Genomic DNA, 10,192 nt, shown 5'->3' on the forward strand with positions numbered 1-10,192 from the left:
AGAAATCATTTTTTCCTTCACTATACAATTGAAATCTCTCATTTAAAGTAGTATTTTCATACTGACATATTTAAAACTAGCCAGTTATTTCCTCCATGAGCATGCTATTCATAACATTTCTTAGGTTTGTCAATCAGCCATTGGCAAATGAGGTAAGATAGGGACAATGTTTCATTATTTCATTCTAATTAAAACTGTTGGCTCTAAACCCCCTAGTCACAGCTACTGCATCCAAGTAAATAAAAAAGATGATGCATTAGTGGATACAGGCTTGAGTTAAAAATAATTGTCATTTCAAAAACTTTCCCCTTTCTATAGATTTGGGCACTAGTCTCAAAGTACATTCCAAAGAGAAAATTCATAAATTTCCCAGTCTCCATTAATCCCCTCCCAATTCAACCTCTAAAATCCCTCAAGTAATAATCACTGGGTTTGGAGGCCAGAATCCAGCAGATAAGGACTGTTTTCTAAGTCCAAACTAATCTGTCATTAGTGATGTAAATACTGATCAATGTTCAAAAACTAGCATATGATTTCTGAGGCCTCACTTTGTTGTTTGGCTTGATTATATAACTTTCTTCCTTCCAAACTCATCTTCCCAGTACTCCGGCCATTTGAATGTTTTGAATTCATTCAGTGCATATTTATTGAGCACCCTCAATGAGCCAGGAATAATTCCAGGTGATTGGATACTTTAAGGAATAAAACAGTAAAAAAAAAATGCCTGCCCTCATGAAGCTTTTATTATATTGCAGTCCCACAAAGGGGATATATCTATAAATAAACTTGTCCTTCTTTCTAGAAGGCACTTCTATACTTCTTTATCCAGTGAGTCCTTACCCAGGTGTCAAGCTCCACTCATAGGTACCACTTCCAGGAATCTTTCCTGCTATGTGTTAGGTGCCCCTTCTGAGTATTCCTAGGATTTTATTTTTGGAAGTGCACTTACCACACTCCATTAGAATTGCCTGTTTACTTTTTCTATCTTTTCAGCTACACCAGGGGTCAGCAAACTTTTGCTATAAAGGGGTAGAAAGTAAATATTTTAGGATCATAGGCTGTATTAGTCAGGGTTTTCCAAAGAAACTGAAACTATTTATGCAGGTTGATCCCTAATCTGAAAATCTGAAATCTGAAATCTGAAATGCTCCAAATTATATGGTCTCTATTGCAATCATCGACCGCCATTGTAAAGTGAAAGGAGCTGTAAATAGCACATAAACAAAAACTTTATCTATTAAAACAGATAGAGACTGGATTTTGTCTGCAGACTGTAGTTTGCCAACCCCTGAACTAGTCTACGAATTTCTTGAGCAGGAACAGGGTCCTGGTTAATTCAAACATCCTTGGACATAATGGGAACTTAATGAATTATTGTTGAATGAATATGGAACTGATACCATAATAGCTATGTGATTGCCATTATGGATATGGATGTTGGCAAATTCACAGTCATCTTGGTTACTATCAGGAACTATATCTCACAATAGTTAAGGATGGCTGCTAATGATTACAAGTATGCTTGATTATGTCATCTGGATGGCCATATGTGTTTTTCTTCAGTTTGCATGTGCATATATTTTAGTTAAGCAAATATGCACATATATAGCTGCGTCATATTTTAAGTTTTCCTATAATTTTTCCAAATGGAATAATACAAATACATCAAATAAAACAGAGGTTTATTTAAAATAATTTGTCAATGTTAGGGTATACAGGCACTCTAAATTCTTCTTCAATTGTTTGTAAGGAAAATCAAGTAACAGTCATTAAGCTCTAAAATATGTCAACTACTTTATACCTTAACCTCTATTTTACAGTTCCTGATCCTTCTGGAGAATGTGGAAAATATTTTCTCCTGAAAACACCCCTGACAGTTATTTGTAGGGTATCCTTAGGGATGTCTCATGTGTTAATCAATAAGTTCTATCTGCTTCCCTGTGACGCTGACCATTCATTTTTTCTTTTTCTAGCTCTGCTTGCTCCAGGCCTTCTTCAGTGATATGACCAAAGTTGAGGAATGTCCTCTCACTTTTGGTGTGTGTGTGTGGCTCATACCTACTACTGACAACTGCGAATACCTCCCTTGTATATGGTGCACACCTTACGTCCAGTGCTTTGCCAGTGTCCTAAATTCTCATTGGCTATATCCCTTGATGGTCTATGGAGTACCATGTACCCTGTTCTGGGGAGCAGGGTGGAGAAGGCCTGGATGTACTTCTTAGCTTGTACTTCGCTTTGCCACCTGGGTCATCATGACTTGCCTACCTTTTTCTGTGTTTCTCTTAGAGTCTTAGTAAAAACAACACTTTCTATTTCTGCTGCACCTCTCCTCCACTTTACCTCCTATGTTTGTATCTGGTTCTGGAAATTAGTCATGAATATGGGGTCCTTGCTATCTCATCAATGTACCTCTCATCCAGTATGAGAACTGTGTACCAAAATACCTCCCTCTTCTTCTAGACATCCCAATATGTCTTTGAGTTCCAAGATCAACCCCTTTTTTCCAAGTCTTATGTTTCACTTTTATTCCATTTTATCATATTACTCCCATTTTACAAATTAGAAGGCTGAAGCACATGGAAAGTTAAGTAATTTGTTTGATGTAAGTCGCACAGAGTAATGAAGTAAGGGTTCTAATCTAAATCTGAGTCCAGAGACCAGTGATCTTCCAACTATAGCTTACTGGCTGCAAGAGATACAAAAACAAAAAGGCAAGGCCCCTCCCTTTAGGAATTCACAGCCTAAAGCAGAGTCTACAATCTGTAAGTTAGCTCATTTATACATTTTGACAATGGCCTTTGGCTGATGGGATTAACAATGGGACAATGAAAATTTCAGTAGTTCCAGTTCTGGGTAGCATTTTTGTCTGGGAAAGCTTTTGCTGTCCTTTGGAAAAGTGGTTTCCAGATTAGGATACACATTAGAAATCCCTGTTAAAAATACATATGCAAGAACCTTATCTCAGACCTATCAAGTCAGAACTTTCAGGTGCAGGACCCAGGAATCTTTACTTAACAGGCTCCTCAGGTGAGTCTTATGCCACCAGCTCACATTGCTCTTAAAATTGGTATTTGGGACTTGCTCTCTTAGACACTGTTCCAGAGGAAACTGTCCAGAGACCACTGACTTAGAGGAGGAGACACAGAAGGAACTAAAGCGAAGGAGATTAGAACCAGGAGTTGAGTGAGTCAAGAGAAAAGGCTTAGAAACCTGAGCTATGTGATGAAATATTAGACTCCATTGTGAACACCTGAACTAAAAAGCAGACTGGAGAGACTGGGCTCTGCCCGGACCCTTCGGCAGCATCTGCTGGTAGCCCTGTCGCTGGGGACTTAAAAACAGGAGTAGTGGATGGTTTCTGTGCAGACAATTTCAACTTTCAATAGGCTGGGTTGTTTTAAATGATATAAATTAGCAAGCAACAGGCAAGCATCCAGTCCTTCTAAGTTGGCTTCTAAGTTCAGTGAGCCATCCTGCTTTAGTCTGCCTCCTGCAGCTGAACTCACGGTGAGTATCTGGGGAGTCAGGGATGTCATTGCTTTGTAGAGAGGGTCTGATTTCTGATACATCTGCCTGCAGGGCATCTGGAAAGGCTGCTTTCATCTTGCTGTGTTTGTTTCTCTCATCCCAGAGGAAAACACAGTTCTCTGAGGGACGAGTAATCATCATCTCAGGTGGTTCATTGCTCTGAAATACAGATTTTTGTCAGATGCATCAACCTAACTAAGAGATTGCTGGATGACTATTTTGGAGGCAACATGCACAGCTGGGCTTCCAGAGTAGTAAGGGTCCAGCTAATAAGAATTTATAGAGATTGTTTCTTGACTTTCAAAACACTTTTCTCTGCGATTTAGTGCACGGGAGTAGGGGGAGGTAAGCTGGGGGCGGTATTTCTACCTGGACTGAGAGATGAAGTGCCAGTGATGACAAAAACAACAGGCTCCTAAAGAAAACAAGAGTTTTGTTTCTTGATTAGTAATTTTAATCTGCATTGGTGACTTCTGTTCTTTTATTCTTTGTTTTCTGCCCCTCTTTTTGGCGCTCTACCAGTTTTTGACTTCTCTTTCTTCTAATAGGCCACTGTCTTCCAGTGATATAGACTTGATCCCTTTTACTGTGGTCAGGGACCTCCAGACTCCATAACATTGCTTTCATGTTCAGCCTCCAATAAGGCTGTCTCCATATTGCTAAGGGCTCCCTCCCCAACCACTTCAAGGCGAATCCTGTGGAAGGCAGCAAGGTTAATGCTGCTTGTTCTCCACTGCTTTGTATCCTTTGTTTCCTGAATACCCTGCAGTGTGAGGAGTCCTGGCTTCCAGTGCAAAAAACTGGGGAAGCTGGGAAAATAAATTCAATTGGATCTTGAAGCATCTCCCATCTTCAGAAGTAGAATATAAACAGTCAAGTTGGCTTCTATTCTTTCTTATTCATCGTCTCTCAGAAATTTTACTCAATTTTTTTCTTTTATGCATATCATTTATTCTTTCAAGTATTCATCAAATATTTATTAAGCAGCCACTTGCTTAGTAAATATGTGTCAGGCCCTATTCTAAGAACTGAAGAACACAGTGTTGAACAGGGTAGAATTTCTGCCCTTGAGGAATTTACAATCTGGAATAGTGCTATCAAATAGAATATTCTCCAATGGCAGAAATGTTCCGTATCTACATTGTTCAATATAGTAGCCACTAGTTACATGTGATTATTGAGCAATTAAATTGTGGTTAGTGTGGCTGAGGAACTAGATTTTTGTTTTATTTATTTTTAATTAATTACATTTAATTAGCTATGTATGGCTAGTGACTACTGTATTTGTATAGAGCAGAAAATGGATAGTCAGATAAAGAAGCAGACTTTCACAATATCATATGTTAAGTTTGTAATGAGATAGTTGTTTAGACTAGTAAATAGATCAGGGTTAAAGGCTTTGATTGAATCAGATTATGAAGGGTGCCAAACACAAAGGACCGTCCAAGTCTAACACTTACAGATTCAGCTGGTAAAGAAATAATGAACTAATTTTAGATTCAGCCAGATTATTACTTATATACATAGTGAAGACAAAAGAAGCTAAAGATGTCAGCCCTGTGAGTCCTTATCCCACACACCAAAAGGATGGCACTGAAACAAAAGGGGTCAGATGGCTTCAGCAAGAGTTGTGATACACCCTATTGCTGGCCAGTCAATTCCAGACTGCAGCTAAATGGCTATAGAGCTGCAGTTCTGCCCTACGGAAGCATAGGGGTTAAGTTGGAAGTCTCATGTTCCTCTGGAACCTGGGAGTTATATCAGAAAACCGCCTCATGGCAGCATCCCACAAGATAGAGGCAGATGAGAAAACAACCTCGCGAAGCCTTCTCTGAAGATTTCCTCCCTTGCCATGTTCCTAGGAGGATCACAGGGCATTCCACCCAGATTTAGGTCATATGGCAGTCCAAGCTTTGCCTGTGCATCCCATGTAGACACATGTGGAGTCTCTAGGGCTCCATGGTAGAGCCACTCCCTTGGAAATGGTCTTAAGTGCTATGCCAAAGGATTTAGATTCTACCCTTAAATGAATCCGGGAGCTACTGGAAGTTTAAAGTAGAAGAGTAATTTGACTTCTGAGTTTTGCAGAGATCAGTCTGACAATATTGTAGAGACTAAAAAAAAAAACTGTAAAAAGGAAGAAATATTTGGGAAAAAGGACGAGAGTTTGTGGGAATGAAGAGTGTACAGTTAAAATCATTTATGAACACATGGTATGTGAAGGGCTCTGTATACAGTAAAGGTGACAAATAAATCAAACAGAATTCTGCCCTCAAGAAAATTTCAGATTACTAGGAGAGAGAAAACACAACATAAATGATTATAAGGCTCAATATATTAAGTGCTTTGAGAGGCATGCTGGAGGGCCCAGAGGAAGGAGAGACCTCTTCAGATGGGTGTCCCTTATACAGTAGGTAGTTTATTGATGATTATGACAATGAAGTGTTGGACAGGAGAAGCCTTAAGGATCTTATAAATTAACACTCTGGAATCTATGAGGAGCTAGCTCTGAGAAGCAATAAGCCTTATCAACTAACAAGGGTATGAATCCATGTATATGGATTAGTTGGGATCCAACCGAGAATAAGGTAATACAAATGTAATAGAAAAGTAGGAAAAAGTCATATAGATTAAGCATGGGGAGAGATGGCAAGGAGAAGGTTTGAAGGCTTTGGATTTTGAGGCCGGCCAGTGTCAACTTGTTCTTTTTTTATTTTTTTTATGAGACAGCATCTTGATCTGTCACCCAGGCTGGAGTGTAGTGGCGTGATCTTGGCTCACTGCAACCTCCACCTCCCGGGTTCAAGTGATTCTTCTGCCTCAGCCTCCTGAGTAGCTGGGACTACAGGCGCACACCACCACACCCGGCTAATTTTTGTATTTTTAGAAGAGATGAGGTTTCACCATATTGTCCAGGCTGGTCTCGAACTCCAGACCTCGTGATTTGCCTGCCTCGGCCTCTAAAAGTGCTGGGATTACAGGCATGAGCCACCGCGCCCAGCTCAACTCATTCTTTATCATTGGACATATTAATAGATGGGTTCTCACTTCCCACTTCTCATCCCCTCATTTTGGCATTTCCACTTTACTTTGTCATCCTTCTTCCACCTAAAGGAGGCCAGTTGATATCCATTGCCTTAAAAAAAGGTAGCACATCAGAAAGAGGGAAAAAATCTTCTTTTGGTTTTTGAGTTATAAAAATCCTAATGGCTGATATGCACTCCAGAAGTCATAAATGAGTATGTTTTGTTTGGTTCACATCTTGTTTTGTTGCCCACTGAATACCTTTAGACTGGGCTAAAGACTAGGTTGTCTTTAGTTCTTTACAGTTCTGTATCTCATTTATTCCTGGCCCTTATCTATAAATTTATATTACCTGCTTGGGTCCCCATGGGTATCTGAATTTGGAGCCTCTGGCATACATTGTACAGCAGGTTCAGAAGAATGCACAATAATATATAAGCTTCCCGAGTCTTTCAGCATTATAGAAGTCACAGAAAACTTACTTGGATTCCAAGTAATTTCTATTTTGAGTCTTTGTTCCTCCAGGTGGCAGAGATATAATCTTAGAACAAATACTTAAAATGGAATTTACTTGGAATCTAGAAAAATAGAAAAAAATACATTTTGTGCACGCATGAGTTTGTGGGCTATAATTCTACTATTTCACTATCTGTCCTGCCAAAGTATGCAACAGGGTGTATACTTAACTAAAAGGTTCAGAGTCAGGAAAAATGAAGATGAAATTAAAAATAAAGTATTGAGAAAGAAAAAAAGGAGGGGTAGGTTAAGAGAAGAGTGAGTTTTCATATTTCTACTCTCATTTGGGGAAAATAGTTAAGGTTTATGTGTTGGGTCACCTGGTATGAGTTAAGATTCTTGCTTCACCATTGACTACATAGGCAAACTTGGCTAAATCATTTAACTTACTGAGCTCTATTTCCTAATTTGTAATGTAAGCATAGTAATATGTTTTTATTCCTACAGGGTTGTCATTCCCACAGGGAATAATGACCTTGAAAGAGCCTTGAAAAGTGAAAAAGCTTTACTATGGGAATTAATATTATCCAGTAGCTAGCTTTTAGTAAATGCTTAATAATTGCTGTTAGAGAAAAATAAATTAAGGGGAGAATAGAATTGCCCAATCTCAAGTATGTCTTTATCAGCAACGTGAGAAAAGACTGATACAGACTGTATGTCTCGTGGCTGTTTAATGTGCATGCTCGGAGTCCTAAAGACAGTCACTGTCCTAACATACAATTCAACAAGTGATTCAAGGACAGAAACATGATGGAATCATTGTGTTTCTTACAGACTGAAAATCAGGTGTCTACAAACAAATACCCCAGCTTTAAGGAGAATTGATAGTAGTGGGCTGAGATTAAAAAAGTACCCACACTCATGGGAAAAGACTGATTTTTCTGTAGCTAAACTAATAAATCCTACAACTGTTCTCCTTAGTTTACAGTGTGCTGATGCTATCAATTCACCAGAAAGGAATCTATACACGAAAATGTATAATATGTCTTTTCAGTTTAGATAACAAGATCATTTTTTCCGGGTTAGATATATTTCTGTTGGTAAAGGTTAAGTGGGATTATATTGAAAGATCTCTTTTTGGGACTAGGGGCCTCAAAATTTGGAGATTTCTGTACCTTGACATTAGTAGCCTTCACTAATATAGAGTAGCAGAGACAACACAGAGAGGTGGTGAGTGATGTGGGATACCAGACCTTCACATAACAGGGTGAGATTGATTCCATCACATAGTCTAGGGGCATAGCCAGCCTGGTTTTAGGAAGGAGTTTGATGCTGGGATTTTCTCTGTTGGTAGACTCTCAGATATGACCAAAAGGAAACCCCAGACTGTCGGGATATCCTAGAGGAATTTCTCACTCAGTAGAACTTTTTAGAAAAAGTAAAAGTCATATGCTTTCCCAAAGTTTGAATCATAGTCTGTTGGCCAGTAAAAAAAAAGCATGCAACTAAGTCAGGAAACTTGGCACCTTTTCTCTCTTGACCATGATATGACCTTACAGAAGTCAATCATCCTGAGTTTGTGAAATGCAAAGTTGAACTAGTTGACTCTTTGATTGCAAGTAATAGTTATCAACTCAAGCTAATGTAAACAAAGGGATTCTATTATAAGGATGCCAGAGTGTCTCAAAGAACTCAAGTACAGTTGACCTTCAGGAGTGGTTAGAACCAGGAATTTGAAATCTAGTAAGATTACTTTCTCTGCCTTTCATCTTTATATCTACTTTGTTCATTCATAACTTCTCTCTCCCCCTCTCTCCTTCCCCCTCTCCTGGTCCCCATCTCCCCCTCCCCCTGCCCCTCCCCATCTCCCCCTCCTCCTCCCCATCTCTCCCTCCCACTCCCCTTCCCCCTCCCCCTCCCACTCTCCCCCTCCCCATCTCCCCCTCCTCCTCTCCCTGTCCCCGTCTCCCCCATTCCCCCCCTCTCCCCATCCCCTTCCCCTTCCCCCTCCCCTTCCCTCTTCCCCTCACCGTCCCCCCTCCCCCTCCCCATCTCCCCCTCCCCATCTCTCCATCCCCCTCCCCTTCCCCCCCTTCCCCTCCTCTCCCTCTCCCCCTCCCCTCAAACTCCCACATCTTTTCCCTAAGACTGATTTTCTGGGATTATCTGGATACAGCTTCAGCTTCTGAATTTTATGGATTCAATTACATGTGAGTCCAGGGCCAGGGTAAGGAAAGAGAGGTTCAAGAGTGCAAAATATCAGGAAGAGCTTAGAGGCTTGGTCTCTCAGTGACATGAAAGTAAACTTTGGTCCTCTAGGTGCCTCTCTTGCCTCACCTTAGTCTTGACCCTGAGAGAGTGACTGTTGATCTCTGGGTCTCAATTCTAAGCTAGCAAGGTGAAAACATCATTGCCACATCTTGAATCTGAAATTCAGCTCTAATCCAATCAGCAATGGCACCAGGGCTGATGCCACAAGGTACATACATAGCTCTTGAGTGATCATAGCTCTGGGCTTTAGGAGACTCTTCTCAGATAAAAAGGAACTGCAAGTTGGGAAGAAAGCCTCAAATCTTCAATCACACATGTACTATATAATATTTATTTCCATTACATTTTTGGTGCTATTTTATTCTGCCCCTTATAAACCTTATAACTCCTAAACATGTACATTGTATAATTTATTATATCGATGTTGAAAGGATCCCTAAAGTTTTCATACACAGTTACTACCCTTGAGAGGCTCATTTGGGAGGATAAAACTAGATACAGGATGCATGCTGAAGAGTGGTTATAGTAAGCAATTCAAATTAATTAACTATAAAAATAAAAGCTGTATTGGGCTAATGCATTGTACAGAAGTTTAGAGAAGGAGAATAATAGCAAGGAGAGGAAGAATCAATGATGTCTTCTTAAAGATATCTTTTTGGGGGACAAAGAGGACAGCAGATACAGAGGCTTACAGGAAGGAATCATATCAGAAAATATTAATACCTACAGAACACTGAAATGTTGCAGGGGACACCAGACATTCTTTTTAATATTACATGTCCCATCTCCCTAACATGAATGAAAGACTCATGAAGTTGGAATTGATGCCACATTCTGTCAAGAACTTTCCCAATATTGAGAAAATATATTCATAATCATTCTATTTATTCAAAATTATTGTATTGACCAT

Source organism: Pan paniscus, chromosome 11 (assembly GCF_029289425.2).
Source record: "Pan paniscus chromosome 11, NHGRI_mPanPan1-v2.0_pri, whole genome shotgun sequence".
NCBI classification, from domain to species: domain Eukaryota; kingdom Metazoa; phylum Chordata; class Mammalia; order Primates; family Hominidae; genus Pan; species Pan paniscus.